Source organism: Myxine glutinosa, chromosome 2 (assembly GCF_964187855.1).
Source record: "Myxine glutinosa chromosome 2, kmMyxGlut1.1, whole genome shotgun sequence".
NCBI classification, from domain to species: Eukaryota; Metazoa; Chordata; class Myxini; order Myxiniformes; family Myxinidae; genus Myxine; species Myxine glutinosa.
Genome location: NC_136262.1, coordinates 270213072 through 270236092, shown reverse-complemented (window position 1 = coordinate 270236092; position 23021 = coordinate 270213072). Strand labels below are relative to the sequence as shown.

General features: G+C 42.9%; 1 protein-coding gene across 2 annotated transcripts in view; it reads left to right on the top strand.

Moving 5' to 3' along the window:
- GNE (glucosamine (UDP-N-acetyl)-2-epimerase/N-acetylmannosamine kinase) overlaps window positions 1–23021 on the top strand; it is a 169299-nt gene that overhangs the window by 86101 nt on the left and 60177 nt on the right. Inside the window, exon 12 of one of the 2 annotated variants that reach the window (XM_078772555.1) lies at window positions 9999–15700. The exons of the other annotated variant lie outside the window; for it this stretch is intronic. The gene's annotated coding sequence lies outside the window, so the exon portion shown is untranslated. Of the gene's footprint in view, window positions 1–9998; window positions 15701–23021 lie in introns of those variants that run through there. 2 annotated transcript variants of the gene reach the window in all.

The following is a 23021-nucleotide window of genomic DNA, read 5'->3' as shown; positions in this document are numbered from 1 at the left end:
TGTAAACATGCAGTTCTCCCTCCGTAAGCCTTCCCCAAGCTGCCTGACATCAAAGAAAGACAGCCTTGAGATGCCAGGCTTTGCCGCCTGGCATGAGAGCATGGTAGTTTGTTCTCAGGCTCAAGCACTGCTCCCAATCTGACTATGGTGTGTAGAAAATGCATTTTGTGTGATGTGTTCATTTCCAATAGTTGATCTATTCCTAATATATTGTTGCGGATCTCAGCGCCGGCCTTTTCCCCTTACCAAGGGGGGATTAATCCCCTTGTCTTTTACTAGCCGACGGGACCCGGGACCTATGACGTCACTCCTGGACAGCGCGAAGTAGGGTCATAGGACTAATCACTAATACCTAAGTACTCGCGCCGCCCAGAAACGAGGAAATAAGCCCTGCACGAATCACGGGTATTGGTGAAAATGCTGAGCGGTAGCGAACCCGTGACCCGAGCCGTTATCAGTGACTAAAACCCGATCCAAGCGGTCCGTAATCGTGCCATGCTTAACCAATGGAGGAAATCACGGAAACGGTCGAATTTGGGAAGAAAAGGAATAACAGATTTATTTACACTTTGTACAATAATAATAATAATAAGAATACACCGTGCAGTCTTAAACAGTCTTAACTTATCCCAAGACAAACGGGCCCGTCACACTCAGACACTCACACAGGGTTGCAAACGAACAGGTCGATGGTCCAGGGATGGCGTCCAGGCAGCTCGCTCTCCGGTCCCCAATTCGCACCGCGAAGTAGAAGAACGCAGCGGCCAGGAGCTCTCCACGCGTCGTTTGGCGCGCACGGGATTATCACAGGGTGAACGGTAGGGCTGGCTTTGGCGGTTACACTCACGGGGTTGCGTACGTAATAAACGGACAGTTCAATAAGCGCTTCTCAATGCGCTGCTCAATCAATGCCTCGAAACTGTCATGTGCACGCCGGTCCTCTCAGTGCTGTTCTCACACGAGTGCTCTGGATCAGTTCTCTCAATACCAGTTCGCTCGGTCCTCATACAGTTCTTCGTAAGCGCCTCTCCCTTCTCATCTCTCATCTCTCAACTCTCGTGCCGACAAGTCCTTCTCATAAGTCAACTGGCCAGTCCTTCTGCACGAGTCCCCTGTAAGCGCCTCTCCCTTCTCATAGCGCAACTCAACTCTGTTCAACAAGTCCTGTTCAAGGGCTTTGTGCACTGGCTTATATAGCCTTGCCCAGCGAACCCTCTCGAACTTACTTGACGCTCTGTACCACGCCCTATCAAGCCATGCCCTCTCAGCCCTGGTTGGCTGTTGCCCTTACCGTCACCGCCTCTGACGTGCTGCTTGACGCAGCCACACCTCGACCTCGCGCTCCTCCCTCTTTTCAGGCCTACCTCGTGTCACTTGGCTAGTTCGAGCGAGCAAAAGGCAGCTAATGCTGCTGGCAGCCAAAGCGTAACAAACTGCTGCGGGTAGCCCAAAGTGTAACAAATTGAGGGATGCCAAATGGGGCGTGGGATCGAGTTTGCCCATCATGAAAATGAAGGGTGGCCGCAAAATGAAAAGGATCTAAGCTTAATTCTTTACACAACGCAGATCGCAGATGTCACTCGGGAAATGGCCTACTCTTACACATACTATGACATAACTAATTCTAATGGGCCTACGTGTTACTTGTGGACTAACTATGGGGGGCAAACCTTTAACCTTTAATGATGTCATATGTACAATCTCAAAACCTCAACACTGCCCCCCTCCTTCGCCAGGCTCGTCCCTGAGCCGAACCCACACAAGTGAGCACGACCGGTTTTGAGCAAGGGTCAGGACTACTTGTTAAATTACGTGTGACACTTAGATGTGGTTCCCCTCTACTTTTAACCTAACAGGTTCCCCTACTGTGTGACAGTTTTACAACACTAAATATGTCCCACTTACTGCGTTGTGTACTAACTAACAGATTCACACCCACAACTAACCGAGTTACGGAAAGAATTCTCAAACTATACATAAAGCCGGTGGGGAGCATGTTATTTACAAGACTAACTAATTATTTACAGTACTACAATCCAGGACCTGGCTTTTTGGGAAAGAAATTTTGAGAGGAGAGAGAACACAACACAATGCACTGCACCAATACACCATAATACCAGAAATGCACAAAAATGCACAGTCATGCACAATCATCAAAAATGCACATTTCACAATAAATGCTGGCTTTTGCTGCTTGGCTGCTGCTGGGCTGCTGCTTCTTGCGTCTTCCTGCTTCGTCTTCGGTGTGCCATAATAAAACTTGGAGATCTTCTTTCCTGACACACCGGAATAAAATAAAAAGTGCACAAACCGTGTCCGTTTTTCATTATTTCAGCAGGGCCAATCTCATGATCCATCTGCGTGACTTTGACGCCACTTAAAACCAATGGTCCGCAGGGCAAGATAACGCTTGCAGCAATTGTCTGCTCCAGCAAAGGTGCCAGGCCACAGAACGTGTGGTCCATTAGGTGTACTGGTGCAGTCAGAGGTAGCAGAGTGCAGCTGCACAGGTGGACCAAAGTGCAGCCGCACAGCTCAGGGTTCCTGCACACTCCACTCAACAAAAATAATGGGTCCATGGGTGGGGAGGAAAGACAAAGCAGAGAGTCAGCGGAGGAAAGGGCGCAAAGGTACACACCATACAAGGCAATGCAACATGAGGAGCACGGGAGAGCGAGCGGAGAAAGCTCGTCCCTAGCCGTACATAACCCCCCATGTCAGCCGACACTACCCTTGCCCTTCCCCGTATTTACAATTTACAAATTCGTCTCTACGTCTTGTCTCTTCTATCCCCCCTCTATGCCAAATTCGTCATCCAATCCCTCCCAAGAAGGAAGAGATGGAATATCACACAATGTCAAACTCACGTCATGATGCGTCTTTACCATCCAAACATTTGCAAAACCTGGTGTGGAGTTTTGTCACCTTGGTGAGTGGATGCGGATGGTGCGAAGAGATTCTCATCCGAACTATATTCTAATAACATTAACTCCTTTAACTACCCGGGGGCATGCCCTGCCAATCGGCATCTTTAAACTATGTGGTTCTAAAAACCAATTCCCATTGACCCACCCTGTGGTGCCCTACAATTTGGGACTCACTCCCCAAATTTTTCTTTACTGTGCCTTCGCACAATTTCAGGGCTGGGTCGTGTGGCTCTACCAGCAGGTCTACCTACCTGCGCACCTCCGCCACTGAAGTCGCCACCCGAGCTTACCATGCTCCTTACAACTACCCTAACTCGGGGAAGGCCCCTCCTGGTTCTCTCACCCCTCTGATGCCCTCTCTGGCATTGGGCTACCCGGGTCCTCTCCTAGGATCCTCGGGTCCAACTGAACACTACTCTGAACTCTACCTGGCTCCCAGAGCCGACCTGCGGCCTCACCTGCCCGACAGACTACCAGTGGCGGAGTGCCCCAATAACTATACTCACCAACAGGCCCACACGGCCAGCCATTTCCACAGACTCATGCACCCCTCCAAGCACTTATTTGCTACTATCTGCACCACAGGTGTCAATATCCAACAATTTACCTAAACCCTCTACCTAACATTACACTACCCTCCCCGGGTATTCGTGAAGGGGTCCATCTTCCCCCATCCACTCCTTCGCACCATGCACTCGACACCACTCATTCCACACCACTTACTCCACACCATCTATTCCACACCAAATATTCCCCACTTGCACACCATGCAAGTCCATTCACTCAACGCCATTACACATGTCCTCAATACTCCACTCGTACACTTTCTCTGATCATCCCCGACCAATTCCTCATTTGCTCACGCTCACCACAAAGATTCTCATTCAATTCCTCATTTGCTCACGCTCACCACAAGGATTGTCAAGCTCATACACACAGCATCATCTAACTAACTACTTCCCTCTAATACTCGTGCTTTCCCGTCTTCCCTTACACTAAGCACTTCCCTCATCATTAACATCCATCTAATCTCTCTACGTCCCCTCTACATGGTACAATGTTCCTTCTTAAATCTTGTCCCTATACTGTCATTTCTAAATCCCTAACAATATCCTAGCCCGCCCTCGGCTAGTTTTCACTGCCACCCCATAATCTAAAGCTCATGTGCCCCCCAAAAAAAGAATGGTAAAGCTACCATTCGCCAACGCTATTGCGATTCGTCCACTACTCTCGAGCTCATGGGACAAGGTTTCACTCTGTCCACAAAAGGGACACTGATCACGCATGGGACAAGGTTTCACTCTGTCCACAAAAGGGACACTGATCACTTATGGGACAAGGTTTCACTCTGTCCACAAAAGGGACACTGATCACTCATGGGACAAGGTTTCACTCTGTCCACAAAAGGGACACTGATCACGCATTGGACAAGGTTTCACTCTGTCCACAAAAGGGACACTGATCACTTATCGCTTGTGAAAAGCAGGGAATAAGAGAGTTTTAGGTATTATCCAATGTGTGCGATTCTCCATTGGAGATCACCAGCACATTTTGACACAGGATTTTTATGATACCATCCCCAGTTTGGGAAGAAAGGACGAGTGTGTGGCAGGACTGCAGACCACTTGCAAGGTGCTGGGGGAAACAAGGAGGGGAAAAGAGCTTTTAAACATTGGAGATAAAAGGGTTTATGGTTACCACTGGAAGAGGAAAAGGAGCGGCCAAAATGGATTGGCTCCAGGTTTTCAGAGGCAGACAAAAGAAGGTTGGGGAAAGGAGAGAGACTCGGCTCAGAGGGAGGTACAGGATGAACCAACCAAGGTTGGAAGGTACCGTAGACATGAAGCACCACCCTTAGACATCTGTCTCGTTGGCGAGATGATCTAATGCCAGTCGCTGAGGCAACAGCAGCTTTGCCACTTATCATTGGCATTGTTTTTAAGGTGGCACACTTTAGTTATTGATGCATCGACAAACTTTTGAATGAAGGCCCTGTTGTTATGAAAACCTTCAAAAAGTGAGTTGTAAAACAGTGGCTCGTTAAAAAAAACATGGATCTCTCATACGTAGTACGATCGCGATGGCTTGTGAGAGCTTGCCATGCATTTAACAAACATTGGTAGAAAGAAGTGAGTGAAGATAAATCAAACTTGGTCAAGTTCATTAGGAAGAGCTCCTTAGCATGACCGAAATTCTCAACTTGACCCAAAATACAGCATGCAAGTTAGATCCAAGGCACAACAGACTCATGCAAAAAGGACCATATCGTGCGGAGACGAAAAGCCATGATTCGGCATTTTATGTTGATAAGTCCTTGACCACCCTCAGATATCGGCAAATTCAATCTTTCCGGTCGTAGCCAATGCTTACCAGACCAGAAGAAATGAGTGACGCTCTTCTGTATTTTGTTGACTAACCCAGCGGGTGGTTGCAGAGCCCAAACCTTGTGCCACAGAATGGAGGTAACCAGGTTGTTTATGACCAATACTCTGCCACGGTAAGACAATTGGCAGAGTAGGCCTTTCCATTTTATTAAAAGCAGTTCAATGTTTTCAGGCAAACCTTCCCAGTTATGCCTGATGAAATCTCCAGGACCAATAAAAACTCCCAAAAACTTGATCCCATCTCTTCTCCAAGTGATATTTGCGGGGAGAGATGGGGGTAGGGGGAAGTGGGGAGAATGGGAGGAAAGGCGGGTGGGTAAGGGATTCAAGCCACAGTGCCTCTGTCTTTTTCCAATTGATTTTTGCTGACGAGGCTCTGTTAAAAAGTGCTAAAGCATGCATCATCTTAGCAATATCATCAGAGTTTTTGATACACACACATATATCATCAGCGTAGGCAATGGGTCTTTATAGTGTGGATTAAACCTCCAACAGTGAAACCAGTCAAAGACTTTCAAAGCGTATTTAAGAGGGGTTCAAGGGAAAGGGTGTAAAAAGCACCTGAAAGTGGGCAGCCCTGCCTAACACCTATTTTAATACAAAAAGGGGGCACAAGCTCATTATTTATGTTTAGTAGGGCAGATACGTTTGAGTAACAAATATGTATACATGATAAAATAAAAGGTCCAAAACCGAATCGATTTAAGACCGGACAAGTATTCATGAGAAACATAATCAAAAGCCTTCTCCTGATCTCGGAAAACAGGGCCAACACTTTCATGATGGATATCACAAACATCAATCAGATCACGAATAACAGAAATATTGTCATGGATATTACGACCAGGAACACAATAAGTTTGGTCCATGTTTACAATGTCCCTTAGGAAGGGTGAAAAACGTAAGGCAATAGCTTTGGAAAATATCTTGTAATCTGTACATAGTAATGATACTGGCCTCCACTGGGAGATGAGTAAAGGGTCACCTTTCTTGGGAAGCAAGTTAAGTACTGCTCTTCTGCAGCTCAATGGGAGTTCATTCTTTTCAAGGCTTTCCTGGAAGACCGAGAGCAGTTCAGGGCCAATTAGGTCCCAGAAAGATTCAAAAAATTCTGTCGGTAAACTGTCGATGCCAGGTGATTTTCCTTTGCCAAGGCTCTTTAATGCGATGGAGAGTTCCTCAAGTGTGAGTGGTTTCTCCAGGCTCTGCCTTTGTTCTGGGGTTAAGGTGGAAACACCATCAAACAAGCGAGAGACACCATTTAAATCGACCTCCTTTGTTTTGTAAAGGTTGGAGAAAAAGAGTCTAGCTTCCCTCTTCATTCCTTCAGGGTGAGTGATGATGACATTTAAAATCTAATTTTTGGGTGAGGAACCTCAGATTCAAAATCAAATAATAATCGGGTTGGCGTGTCTAAAAGGTTGAGCTGCTGAAAACATAGTCTTGTTAATGCCCCTTTAGTCCGTGGGCTGAGTAGGGTTTACATGCACCCCCCCCCCCCCCCCCCCCACAACTTAACTTCCCGGTATGTCCATGTACCCCCCACCCTAGGGGTTAGGAAAAACCATGTTAACAGAAAAAAACTCATTCCCAAGGTACCTCCCACACATATTTTGATGTTACCCCCCCCTGTGTCAGTGATTTCCAAAAATTAGGGGTAGGCGAAATTCAAATGGCCATAACGTTTTACCCAGTCATCCTATGGTTGCATATGACCCCTCAAAATGTTTGTCCTGGGACACTCTTTACAATGATGTGTTATATGCAAATGAGGTCACTAATGAGGTCACCAGAGGTCAAACTATGAGGGAATTAGTTTTTTTTCTGTTAACATGGTTTTTCCTAACCCCTAGGGTGGGGGGTACATATGGACATACCCGGGAAGTTAAGTTGTGGGGGGGGGGGTGCATTTAAACCCTACTCAGCCCACGGACTACTTGGGATTGATTCTCAATTATTGTATTAAGGAAAGCATTATTTTCCTTCGGTCTCAGTTATTGTTGGGGGGAAGAGTGAGTTTTTAAACTTGTAGAATTTGCCCTTCTAAATTCGCCTTTATTCTACGTTCCTCTTGTGTTGTTAAGAAACAAAATTGTTGGCAATAACCTCCACATTGGGCCTTTATGTTGTTATGAATTTGCGGTAGAGGAATATCTAGATCCAGGTAGATCTGCATAGGTAGGTGTCCGGCTGTCGTGATAGGGAACCTCACCTGTAATAAGTTCTGTGTATAGCCGTATGTCGGAATAGGTGCGTATCTGTGTCTCCGCCATGAGGGGGCGGGGCTTGGTACCTCGAATTAGGGAATATGCTAACTCCATTGTGAGTCGTTCCCTCTGTGAGCATCCCAGTGTCCCTTATGGCAACGCACTCCCATAGACACTTAGATAGGCCCTTAGTGCACCACATTAATTAAATCCCCTCCCTTACGATAAAACTGACCGGAAAGACAAGCAGGCAGCGGCTGCGCAGTGGTACACCACGGCTTTCAGACATTGCAAAGGCAGGCTGGGAGCCATGCCCAGGAGGACTCTTGATTGGCCAGGGGGAGGGGCGAGCAAGAAGCGGGGCACCGATTGGCAGAGTAGTGGAGGACGTGTGATTGGTCGAGGAAGGGACAAAAAGCTTCCCCGTGATTGGAGGGTAAAGAAGGACTTGTGGTTGGCCACCAACCAATGGCATGGGAGCAGGGCACCAAGCGCTCGACCAATGGGAGGGGACGGAGGAGATCAGAAGGTTCGGGAAGGTTAGAAGCGACGGACTCATTGGAGGAAAAGCGAGCTGACGTCAGAAGATCGCGAGTAAAACCGCTCGCTCGCCGGCATTTTGCCCTTCTCTTCTTCCCTTGGCCTTCTCGCTTTGGCTTCTGCCTTCTCAGACCTTATTTCCACCCTCACCCTGCTCGTTTGGTCCCTTCATCTGCGACTCACTCGCCACGAACGTTGGGTGCATCGGAGGGCCGTGCCGAACCCGAGGTGGACGTTGCACGGCTGCGGAGGCGGGTTGCACGCCCGCTCGCTCACTTCGCGCGGGGACGCGAGGCCTGCCATGCACCGGCGGACGTGGGCCTAGCAGCACGTGAACGGGGGCGCATTGAGGCCTTTCTTCGCGCCAACCGGAGCCGCGTTGGACGACGGGCGTTACACATCCAGAGACAGATAAGCTCGCATCCACAAACGCAAACACGACGATTCTTTTATTTTACTTATTTCCCCTGTGCTTGTATGTGAAGTGAGGTGTGCGGGATCCCGATTTAGGAATCATGGTTATTTACCGTCGCGTTTCCTTGTTCTCGGGTCCGTAATAAATATTTCTTTGTTGTACATTTCACATTCGTTTCGGTTTGAGTTAATTTCCACAGGAAGAAGACATCGTCGGGGCCGGAAAGGTAAGCCGCGGGATTTCTCCCGGCCCGTGCATCAAACCGCCATTGATTGAATAAACGCCTTCATTAAGCTCGATCCATCCGTCGTGATGCTCGGTGTTAACGGAGCCAACCACACGAGAATATTGTCCCACCACAAACGATGATCTATAAACTGGTGTTTTTTATTTATAAATAAAACAAACCATACATCTATAAAAGCAGCCCGAAAGGAGGGGTTTTCCAAGATGGTGACATTACGTTCCCAGAAAGAATGACGATTCAAAGACAGATGTGAGTGGTAATTCACAGTATTTAAATGGCGATCTGAAAAACCAGAGGGTAAAATTCCATTGGTAGGGGAGAGATTGAAAAATAGTGAATATATGTAGATCCGGTCCAGCCTGGCTTGGGACACCTGGTTGTTTGTGATCTTGCTCCAGGTAAATTGATGCGCCGTGGGATTTTGTTGACACCACAGATCCTGAAGCTTAAAATTCCTTATTATATCTGCTAATAATTTAGCTGGTCCGGGATGGGGTTCCGCACTGTTCCTGTCTAGGTTGGTTGCAGAGTGCAGTTAAAATCACGCCATTATAATACACCTGTGCATGTCTATTTGCCTCATACAAGGCCCTAATCTAGCATAAAAGCGTTGCCGCTCCATGCTATTTGAAGGGGTATAAACGTTCAACAAAGTAAAATTTGTGTTATTAATAACAAATTCTAGGGAGGCTAAGTGATAAAAAAAAAAAAAAAACCATCTTTAGAGGCCATTTTTCCCCGCAAGCGGGGGTTGGCCTTTTTCGGGAACCGTGGTAGTTGTTGTTTTTCGGTCCCCTTTTTGAAGCAATGTTTTACGGCCGGATGCCCTTCCTGACGCCAACCCTTTTTGCCGCCTTTAACGACAAGCAGGGAATTACCAGTGAACTGGTACTCAATTAGCCGACCTCGGAAGGATGACAGGCTGAGTCAACCCCCCTGGCGTTAATTCAGCGATCGACCGGGTTTCAAACCCAGGATCCTAGAATCCTAAGCTGACACCCTAGCCGCTAGCCCAACACCAGGAGGCTAAGTGATCTGGGATTATATTTTCGGTCGGGTTTTGTAATTCCTTCTGTGTTTCTTTATTTTGTCTGCTTACAATTTGAGATGCCTTCTTGTTTACAACTTGAGCTTATGTCATCAAAGATAAACAAATCTTTATGATGAGAATGTGGAGAGCTTGCTTGTTATTTACTTGCTTATCACTTGTTAGGGTTGCTTGTTAGGGTTACTTGTTCGGGTTACTTGCTTATTATTCAATCATGTCACCTGTCGTAGGAGATTTCTTTGAACTTGCATCACTTTCGCCAGACTTGGGTCTACATTCCAGTTTTATTCCAGTTGACCTTCATTTCCTTCTCGACGGAACGTCGCCATGTCTCTCCTGACCATCCAATCCTCCTTCAGGTCACGTACCCAGCATATTTTGTTATTTTCGGTATGCCTTGACCCTCCATGTGTAACACGTGACCAATCCATCTCCACCTCCTAATTTTGATCCCTTCCATAATGTTTTTCCTAGCTGTTAGCCTTTCAACCTCTTTCTCACTCGTCATGACAGGCCAGACTATTCTCAAGATTTACTTTTGGCTGCTGTAGATGAAAGACTGAGTCGGATATCTCAAAAAGTTTGTGGACAGATTCGGACTAAATTTGGTGGACAGGTTAGCGATCTGACGAGTGCGCACAGCTGTAAGGAGTGTGTAATTCCTTCCGTCCGAGGACAAATTTACGAGATTTGGTGAAGATCCGGAGAGGACAATTTTTTATTTTAAAGTGATTTTTCACCATTCAGATATCGGGTCAAAAGTGATGTACATCATGATATTTCAAAATGTTGCTGACGGATTATGACAAAACTGTATGGATGAGTTGGTTATGCGACAAGAACAAGCCCATTCGATTTTGGTTCAGGTCCGAATCCAGACCCGGCCTATCAGTGGGATACATAACGTGCGTAACCGTTGAGCCTGGTGGAGGCATGCGCTCTGCTGAATGTCACTCTCGTATTATGTTAAGATTCATCCATGCTATGTTATTATTTTGGGGACATGGGTGAATCTCTCGTCCTCCTTCCCCTCCCCAAGTTTTTGTTTGATGGTCTTGTCACACCTCTCACTTGTGTAGTTCTTTCACATCCTGTTGATATTGGTGCTCAGGTATTTCAATTTTACTATAATCTTTTATAGGTGCTGAATTTTTTTTTAATTGTCACTGGTTGCATGTATTTCTGGTTCTTATAAGCAAATGAGAGTGCACTTGTGTTTATCACTGCCATGTTGGTACCTTGGTCTGACCTAGCACTTGCTGGTTGTTTTATATTTTAATTTTAATTTGAGGCTCCTCGCAGAGTTGGAACACAGAACAGAAGAAGAACATCATGGAAAGGGGGAAAAGACACCATCGACACGGTAGAGGGACACTTGGAGGCTGAATCGGCAAGGGGAAGAAAGAGATGAAGGGGAGGGGTGAACAAGCTGGATACAAGTTCAAACCTGGAAACGGAACGGGAGGAAGAGTAAAGGGGGACCAAAGAAATGGAACAAAATAGGAGAAAGAGGGTGAGGGGAGAGGAGGGGGTGGGGGAGGATGATAAGCTGGAAAGGAAGGGGTGGGCTAGGGAAGGGTTAATATAAATGATCATGAGAATCGATGGAAGGTGGTAAAAGATGTATAAATCATAGTGGGTGGTTAATGAGGGGACAAAGGTTTCAAAACTTTGTTAATCAACTTCCTTATGTATAGGTCATGCATCCCAACACTTTTACAGAGCATCAGGGCATGTGGTTCGCATTTTATACCTGAGCTTTCACCTTGCATGCACGGGCAATATATGGTGTGCCTGCACTGAAGCACGACTACCGATGAAGCACGTCGACTCATTCAACAAGTTTCTGCCCACAAATCATCAAGTTATGTCAAGGATTATTTATATATTGCACTCATCATTGGGGAGAAAAGGTAAAGGTAGTCGGAAGCGGTGGGGCCGAATGGGAAAAATATTGAGCGGGGAGGAATTGAACCTTCTGTTTTGTGTCTAATAAGATGTAGTCCAGTCATTCTAGCGAACTTTTACCCCTAACCCACCACTAATTGCAAGAGAAAAAAAATGATATTTTTCTGAAACCTGTCGATCCTCTGAACAAATACATAAAATTATACTCAATTATAATGAGTGGATCATACTTTATTTTCAGATTGAACGAGAGCCGTGAACGAGAGGTGGAGTGACGCCGGGACAGCGGTGACGCCGGGACGACCTTTCACATCAGCATGTGGAGGAATGCAGTCCTTTCTTTACGAGAAGCTTCCAGCCTGTACCGACTTGAGACAAATCAGCTCAAATGTTTACCTCCTCTGAAAGGTTTCGCTTACTGTTCGATCACCTCGGCCCTCTTGGACAGGAATGATGCAGATGGAACACAAGGGAGAACATCCGGGTGAGGCATCAATAATGTTTCTGCCCATGATTGATCTCAGTCCAAGTGACTTGGACTGCATCAACTCCACACTGCATTTCGTTTGTGAACATGCGCAGAGATATGGTGTAACCCCGATACTGACATTTGATCAGCCCCTTTGGTGGAAAGCTCTCACCATAGTCAAGAGCGAGCCAGCAGACAGCAAACTTCACTCGATTGTTCTAAGACTAGGAGGATTCCATACACATGAGTTTTCTTGGGTGTATTGGCCACCTGATGTCTGGTACTGGACTCAAAGAGCTTCTGGAAGTTGCATATGCCAGCAACACTACAACCCACATGATGAGTGGCAAAGCCGTGGCTAGAGCTATACGTGGACATCTACTCGTTGATGCAGCACTCAATGCAAAACTTGCTTTGAAGGTATTTCAGATGAACCTCCCAAGTGATGGAGACAGCGAGCGTACAGTTCCAGCAGAGCTCAATGATGCAGGCGACTTGTTTGACGGTCTGATGTCGGGTGACCAAGCAGTGTCGGACATCGAGTCATCGAAGGTGATGGAGGTCATTGGAGACAAAATCAGTCAGGTGATTGATACAATAAGGCATCAACGGACAGCGAGACTGTGGTTACAATACATGGAAATGGTGGACATTATCCGTTTTTTTCTGAAATCTGAAAGAACAGGGGATTCGATGCTTCACTTGCATATCCTGCGTGCCATGCTTCCATATCTTGCAGCTTCCGGACACAGACACTACACAAAGTGCCTGCACATATATCTGCAACTGATGACCGAGTTACCAAAGGACCATCCAGAAGTACATCAGAAATTTCTCCAAGGATTCCAAGTTGTCCGACGGAGCGACAGATACTGGGCTGGTCTGTCTACAGATTTAGTCATCGAACAAGTACTTATGAGAAGTCTGAAGACATCAGGTGGTCTGACCAGGGGACGAGGGATGACAGAGACACAACGCTCAGTCTGGGTCATGGCTAGTCCTTTCTTTGCAGAGTTGAACAACGCCCTCCAACACCTCACTGATGTGATGTATGTGACAAGTGAACAGCACAAGGATCTATCAAAGTCTAGACAGAAGGATGATGTAGCTGATACCCAGAAAATGCTTGAGTTTCTTCATGAGAGGGATCCCTTTCAAGACGACGATACTCTTCACAACATTTTCACTGGTATAGTTGCGCAGACAACGGTGAATGTTGATGAGGCGAAAACTGTGGGAGAAAGGCTCTTGGGCCAGATGAGTGGTAAACGTGTGCTTGAATACAGCTTCAAGAAGAAGGGTCAAGCCATAACTATGGACTCAGAGTCTGCAATGAAGACACCAGACGGAGACATCAATATAGACCCTCAGTTACTCTTCCAGAGACTTGTGATCGCTGGCACTGAAGTAGGAGACTTATCCAAAGCACTCCTTTGTGAGTTATGCACATAGCCTCCATCTTTGTTCGAGACCAAATATGCCTTGCTGTCCGCCAATAAGCCAGCGTTAGCCTCAGCAATCAAATCCTTGGCACCTGCCGATACTGCACAACCGTCCGATTATACACTACGTACTCGATGGCGGTGCCCTATTGCAGCGCATACCGTGGCAGTCAGGTGAACAGTACAAGGATATTCTTGACCGCTACCTGAAATATGTTAGTAGGCATTACGGGCATGCTATCGTCGTGTTTGATGGCTATCGTGAAGGTCCCTCAACGAAAGACTGTGCCCATCAGAAAAGGGGTGAGCGACCATCAGTGAAGGTATCTTTTTCTCAAACCATGACGCTTTCTGTCAAGAAGGAAGAGTTTCTTCGGAACAAGGAGAACAAGCAACAATTCATAGACATTCTTGGTAAGAAACTGGAAGAATCTCATTGTGTAGTGCTTCATGCGAGTGGGGATGCGGACCTACTCATAGCAACAACTGCAGTTTGTAGCTCTTCAAAATCCAACACTGTTCTTGTTGGCGAAGACACTGACTTGTTGATACTACTGTGCTACTATTTTCGCAAGAATACTGTGCACACTCTCTACTTAATGTCGGAGCCGAAAAAGGGTTCATTGAATCCAAGACAATACTTGGACATTGGCAAAGTCAGAGAGGCTCTGGGTGATACTGTCTGTGAAAACATTCTCTTCATCCATGCGTACCTGGGATGCGACACGACATCAAGGGTCTTTGGGATCGGCAAAGGCACTGGACTCAAACTGTTCAAGGACAATGAAATGTTCCAGCAAGAGGCCCTAATTTTCGGCAATAAAGAGTCAACACAGGATGAGGTCATTGCTGCAGGAGACAGAGCAATGGTGTGTGTGTACGGAGGCAAACCATCAGACAATTTGAACGAATTGAGGGTAGCAAAATTTCATGCTAAGGTGACAACAAACAAAACATCATTGCACCCACGGGTACTTCCGCCCACGAGCTCAGCTTCCAAATATCACAGCCTACGGGTATTCCAACAGGTTCAGGAGTGGAAAGGACACAAACTCAACCCGCTTGACTGGGGATGGAGGATCATGGACACCAGGATGATCCCTATGCATTCTGACCTCGCTGCAGCACCAGACTATCTCCTAAAGCTGGTTAGGTGTTCTTGCAAGGGTGGTTGCAGTGATAAACGTTGTGGTTGTCGGAAACTTGGGCTGCCTTGCACATTTGCATGTAGGGAGTGCAGAGGTATTTGTGCAAATGCAGACGAATCAGTGGACGTTTTCGAGGATGCTGCTGATGGTGACCATGGAAGAGACGAAGTGACGTGTTAAATATTGTGAATGGACAGAAGGACATTGGGTACAAATAGTTGTGGTAGTGTATTCAAACATGGTTAAATAAATAATTTAGAGTTGATTTGGTGTATTATTAAGAGTGATATTGTCATATAATTAATTTCCAAACATTGCGGTAGTCCGAAAAGTTCCCAAATCGGAAAGGACCTGAAAAACCATGTTCCACTCAATATATTTAAGTATAATTTTGGGCAGATATTTAGTAGACATCAAGGTCCCAGAAAAGTATTACTTCGTTTCTCTTGCAATTAGTGGCGGGTCCATTCACATTTTGACTGGACTAATGGTTATTTACATTGTTTTGTGTTGAAAACTCAGAAATAAGCCAGAAAGATGATGGGAATATTGCCTGTGATTGATGCTGTGAAGAGGAACAGGTTGAGATGGTTTGGTCATGTGTTGAGGAAGGATGAAAGTGACTGGTTGAGAAGAGTGATGGAAATGAATGTAGAAGGAAGTAGAGGACGGGGAAGACCGAGAAAGACTTGGCTGAAGATGGTGGAAGAAGAAATGTGGGCAAGGGGGTTAACAAGGAGAGATGCAGAAAATAGGGCAAGATGGCGAAGATTGTCATGGGGACCGCAGAGCTAACCCCCGCTCTAGCAGGGAAAATGGCCTTAAAATGCATGTTGTTGTTGTTGTTGTTGTGTTGAAAACTCAATGCATCATGAATTGGAAACATTGTACAGTGAAGTCCTACATATAGAATCATGATGATGTCACGCATGTATAATTAAATAAACCACCGAGTGGAAAATGCACCTTTATTTGTTATTTTGTTCTTGTAAAGTTGTTGTGTTTACATAATAGTCAGGTTCACGATGCCAATAAATTATATTTCGTTCAAAATCATGGTAGATTAGCAAACCTATACATTTTTGGAAAGGTTATAGCATAAGGAAACTAAAAATCAATGTTTACATTTGGAGAGATACCTGTATGGCGGCCATTTTGGATTTTCAAAATGGCCACTGTAAAATACATATTTTGTTCTATTTCTGCTTCTAATTACCCGAAAAACTTTTTAAAATATACTAAACCTATATTTTCAGGGACAAGAAATCCAATGAAAGTATCAAATTAGTGCTATGGGGAATGGTAAGACACGAATCAAAGGTTTTGAATTGCAAAATACTGTCTTTATATTCGCGATAAGTTGCATAATCAAATACATGTTATCATTTTGTACAGGCAGTTAATAACATCAAAATGTGTCACAATAATTCATATCACCAAACATACACAGGCAGTCAGCAAAATCATATATACACATGCAGTCAGTACAACTTCACATCTACACAGACAGTCAATGACAAAATATACACAGGCCGTCAATGGCATCAAACATACACGATTACAGAATATGCCATTTAGAGTTCGTCATCACTGTCCTGTGTGTCGTATCCGACAATATAGTCCGCATCGTTTTCACAGTCCGTTCCACACAAGCAAAGGTCGGTCAAATTGATTGGCAAATCGAATTGGTCGAATGGTCGATCGAATCTAATTTGATGAATCGAATCGAATTGGTCGAATGGTCGATCAAAGCGATTGGTCGAATTGGTCGAATGGGATTGGTCGAATTGGTCGGAATTGGCAAATGTAAACATTGATTTTCAGATTTTCCATGTAATAACGTTTCCAAAAATGTATAGGTTTGCTAATCTACCATGATTTTGAACGAAAAAACATAGTGAACCTGACTATAATGTGTTTACATAATGGAACAAAAGTTGGATGCAGGGTTTAATTCCCTCATAATGACACTGATTAACACACTCATAATAACACACTGATTAACACACTCATAATAACACACTGATTTACACACTCATAACACACTGATTTACACACTCATAACACACTGATTAACACACTCAAAATTACACTGATTAATACACATAATTATACTGATTAGCACACTCATAATTACACTGATTAACACATAATTACACTGATTAACACACTCATAATGACACTGATTAACACACTCATAATTACACTGATTAACACACTCATAATTACACTGATTAACACACTCATAATTACACTGATTAACACACATAATTACACTGATTAACACACTCATAATTACACTGATTAATACACATAATTACACTGATTTACACACTCATAATAACACTGATTAATACACTCATAATTACACTGATTAATACACATAATCACACTGATTAACACACTCATAATTACAATGATTAATACACTCATAATTACACTGATTAATACTCATAATTACACTGATTAATACACTCATAATTACACTGATTAATACACATAATTACACTGATTAACACACTCATAATTACAATGATTAATACACTCATAATTACACTGATTAATACACATAATTACACTGATTAACACACTCATAATTACAATGATTAATACACTCATAATTACACTGATTAACACTCATAATTACAATGATTAATACACTCATAATTACACTGATTAATACACATAATTACACTGATTAACACACTCATAATAACACTGATTAATACACTCATAATTACACTGATTAATACACATAATTACACTGATTAATACACATAATTATACTGATTAATACACTCATAATTACACTGATTAATACACATAATTACACTGATTAATTCACATAATTACACTGATTAATACACATAATTACACTGATTAATACACTCATAATTACACTGATTAATACACATAATTACACTGATTAACACACTCATAATAACACTGATTAATACACTCATAATTACACTGATTAATACACATAATTACACTGATTAACACACTCATAATTACAATGATTAATACACTCATAATTACACTGATTAACACACTCATAATTACACCGATTAACACACTCATAATAACACTGATTAACAATCATAATAACACTGATTAACACACTCAAAATTACACTGATTAATACACTCATAATTACACTGATTAACACACATAATTACACTGATTAATACACATAATTACACTGATTAACACACTCATAATTACAATGATTAATACACTCATAATTACACTGATTAACACACTCATAATTACACCGATTAACACACTCATAATAACACTGATTAACAATCATAATAACACTGATTAACACACTCATAATTACACTGATTAACACACTCATAATTACACTGATTAACACACTCATAATTACACTGATTAACACACTCATAATAACACTGATTAACACACTCAAAATTACACTGATTAATACACATAATTTCACTGATTAATACACATAATTACACTGATTTACACACTCATAATAACACTGATTAATACACATAATTACACTGATTAATACACATAATTACACTGATTAACACACATAATTACACTGATTAATACACATAATTACACTGATTAACACACTCATAATTACAATGATTAACACACATAATTACACTGATTAACACACTCATAATTACACTGATTAATACACTCATAATTACACTGATTAACACACTCATAATTACACTGATTAATACACATAATTACACTGATTTACACACTCATAATAACACTGATTAATACACTCATAATTACACTGATTAATACACATAATTACACTGATTAACACACTCATAATGACAATGATTAATACACTCATAATTACACTGATTAATACACTCATAATTACAATGATTAATACACATAATTACACTGATTTACACACTCATAATAACACTGATTAATACACATAATTGCACTGATTAATACACATAATTACACTGATTAACACATTCATAATTACAATGATTAACACACATAATTACACTGATTAACACACTCATAATTACACTGATTAACACACTCATAATTACACTGATTAATACACTCATAATTACACTGATTAATACACTCATTATTACACTGATTAATACACTCATAATTACACTGATTAACACTCATTATTACACTGATTAATACACTCATAATAACACTGATTAACACACTCATAATTACACTGATTAACACTCATTAGTACACTGATTAATACACTCATAATAACACTGATTAACACACTCATTATTACACTGATTAACACACTCATTATTACACTGATTAATACACTCATAATTACATACTGATTAACACACTCATTATTACACTGATTAATATACTCATTATTACACTGATTAATACACTCATAATTACATACTGATTAACACACTCATAATTACACTGATTAACACACATTATTACACTGATTAATACACTCATAATTACACTGATTAACACACTGGGCCCTGGTGTTGGGCTAGCGGCTAGGGTGCCGGCTTAGGATCCCAGGATCCTGGGTTCGAATCCCGGTCGATCGCTGAATTAACGCCAGGGGGGTTGACTCAGCCTGTTCATCCTTCCGAGGTCGGCTAATTGAGTAACCAGTTCACTGGTAATTCCCTGTTTGTTGCTGAAGGCGGCAAAAAGGGTTGGCGTCAGGAAGGGCATCCGGCCGTAAAACATTGCTTCAAAAAGGGGACCAAAAAAACAACAACAACCACGGTTCCCGAAAAAGGCCAACCCCCGCTTGCGGGGAAAAATGGCCTCTAAAGGTGGTTATTATTATATAACACACTCATTATTACATTGATTAACACACTCATTATTACACTGATTAACACACTCATTATTACACTGATTAACACACTCATTATTACACTGATTAACACACTCATTATTACACTGATTAATACACTCATAATTACACTGATTAATACACTCATAATAACACTGATTAATAATTCCACACTGTTTGATTATGAGAAGAACTACATTGTCCACCGTTTGGATAGACGATAAGAAATCTTTTGTCAGTGTTCCACATTCGTGGATGATAAAATGCAAATATACAAAATCAATCCCCAAATAATCAAACTGATTGAGAAAACAAAGGTGCTCTGGAATACCACATTGATATTACAGCCCTCAGAAGGGAATATCAAAATACCAGATGTGAAGATACGGCATGGAATCTTCCAGGGAGACAGTCTTCCCCCTTCTGTTTTGTCTGGCTCTGGACCCACTAAGTAACCTCAATGAACAAGGACACGGATACAACCTAACAACCAATAGAAGAACATCCAAATAAATAGGAAAGGTGACACATCTACTATACATGGATGATTTAAAGCTCTTCTCGCCAAATGACAAAAATTGACAGAACAACTAAAACTAGTAAAACGGTTTTCCGAGAACATTCAAATAGAATTTGGACTAGATATGTGCACCAGGTGCACATTTGTACAAGGTAAACCAACAAAAACCGACGATGTCAAAATTGACCTTGAAACGACAATAGAGCAGTTCGTAAAGGAAGCATCATGCAAATACCTCAGAGTAGAAGAGAGCCACCAAATATGTCACAAACAAATACGCAAAACAAACACCAAAGAATACCTACGTAGAACGAAGCTGATCCTGAAAACATACCTCTCCCCAAGAAACAAAATCAAAGCCATAAACCAGTACCAGTGTTCCAATATAGCTGCGGAATAATAAACTGGGCCCAATCAGAAAGCAACAAGTTAGACATCAAAACAAGAAAAAGCCTTACCATCCACAAAATGTTTTACAAAACCAGTGCATCCCGAGAATGTACCTGCCGAGATGAGAGGGAGGGTGGGAGCGGCCTGATGGAACTCAACCAGGTGCACAGAGTGACAAGTGTAAGACTAGCTGAGTATGAAAAATGTTCAACAGACTATCGGATGAAATTTGTAAACAAACATGAACACAACAAACCTGAAAAATTATTCCGATATCACCTTGCAAAGAATTTCCAAAAACAGGTGTGAATAGAAGATGCCGCACAGGTAAATGAAACAAACCAAAAAAAAACCACCGTTTAGAGGCCATTTTTCCCCGCAAGCGGGGGTTGGCCTTTTTCGGGAACCGTGGTTGTTTTTTTGGTCCCCTTTTTGAAGCAATGTTTTACGGCCGGATGCCCTTCCTGACGCCAACCCTTTTTGCCGCCTTTAACGACAAGCAGGGAATTACCAGTGAACTGGTACTCAATTGGCCGACCTCGGAAGGATGACAGGCTGAGTCAACCCCTTGCGGTTGGTGATGAAAACATTGATGAAAATTGATGAATTGAACATTGATGATGAATTGAACATCAAAACATTGATGAATTGAAAAAAATGTAAATAAACAGGTAAATGAAACGACAAATACAGCCCGAGCAATTGCAAAAAAGACAAAATAAATATACAAAAAGAAATATCAAGAAACATGCACCAACAACTGGGAGAATGAAAAAAGAGCAGGAAAACACAAAAAATAATTGGACAGAGTGGGGATAGACAAAGAAGGATCAATGGAATGGCTATTCAACAAAGAACAACTTTACACACAACGGCACAACAAAGTATGCAAAGTGATTCATTGGCAGATCTGCGAAAAATTCAACATCCCAGTACCAGAAAACACATGGAAACACGAACCAAGGGCAATCATTGAAAATGAGGACGTCGTGCTCAAGTACGACCTGATGATTCCATCCACCGTGAACATACCGTAGGTGGCACCTGGTGACATTTTGCTTTAAAATACATTATTTGTTTCAGCAATTGAATCCGTTTTGACTTCTGGTGGTTTTGTTGTTTTTGATATTTATTTTGCTGTCTCTGTGTTTATTGTGTGCCTCTAGTTCAGTTTGTCTTCTAAAACTTGTGCAAATCTGAATGTATTTATTTGTCGGACTTTTTGTGCTGGGTTTTTGAGGCCTACATTTTCCTAGTTTTAGTCCACAATAATCTTTTTTACTGCCTTTTCTCCCTATTACCCTCAACCCTTTTGTTTTCTCCCCAGTCCCCTTGTTTCTAATCCAATCCTCCCAATTATAACTCCTGTTTAGTGTCTTTAAAAAAATAATCAATTCCTTATTACCACCAAACCTTTCACCTTCCCAGACCTCACTACTTCCCCCCCACTTCTACTTCTACTTCCTCTTCCGTCGTCTCCTCAATTTTGCCGTTTTCCACTCTGATAGTGAAGGTATTCACCAAACAGCTCAAAATTATTTTCTTCAAGCTTTTGCTTCACTCTTCTTCTTCCTAACCCTCAGTAATAATAATTTTTTAAAAGGTAATTGCGCCGTACCGACCAACTGCTTATATACACCTCCACATATTCTGACGGTCTTCATGGTGCCATTTAAAATGTTTCAATGCCCTCGTTCTCCTGTTGAATTCTCTATTCTATTATAATTCACTTTATTTTCCTCTTCAAAAGTTTGTTTTCAAATAAATCCTTCAACCATACCAACACATACAGCTCTTCCTTTCGACATTCCCAAAGCTCACCTTTATATCACCTTCCTCAAACGTTTTCAAACATTTATCCTTCTTGAAAATTTCAAGAATCCCACCTTGCAATGGATGTTTTCATTTAATTCATCGTTCCTTTTATACTTCAGTGTCAAAATCTCCTGTCTGTTCCCTCCCCTCCTTCTACTTGCCCCTATCCTACAAACTCTCCCATACCTGCATTCTTCTCCATGTCCCCTTCAATCTACTCCTTCCAACCCCTACTCCATCATGACCTTCCCCCTACCCCTCCCCTTCAAAGGTTCCCCTCACCCCTCCCCTTCAAACCTCCTCCCTCACCCCTCCCCTTCAAACCTCCTCCCTCACCCCTCCCCTTCAAACCTCCCTCATCCCTCCCCTTCACATCCCCCCCCTCATCCCACCCCTTCAAATCTCCCCCCTCACCCCTCTCCTTCACATCTCCCCCTCATCCCTCCCCTTCAAATCTCCCCTCAGCCCTCCCCATCAAATCTCCCTCCTCATCCGTTCCCTTCAAATCTCCCCCCTCATCCCTCCCCTTCAAATCTCCCTCCTCATTCCTCCCCTTCAAAAGCCCTGCCTCACCCCTCCCCTCCAAATCTCCCCCCACACCCCTCCACTTCAAAACTCCCTTCTCACCACTCTTCTTCAAAACTCCCCCCTCACCCCTCCTCCTCAAAGTTTCTTCGTAACTCATCCACAAAGCCTCCTCCTCGCCCCTTCCTCTCTCTTCCAACTCATTCCTCCACCTCCTCTA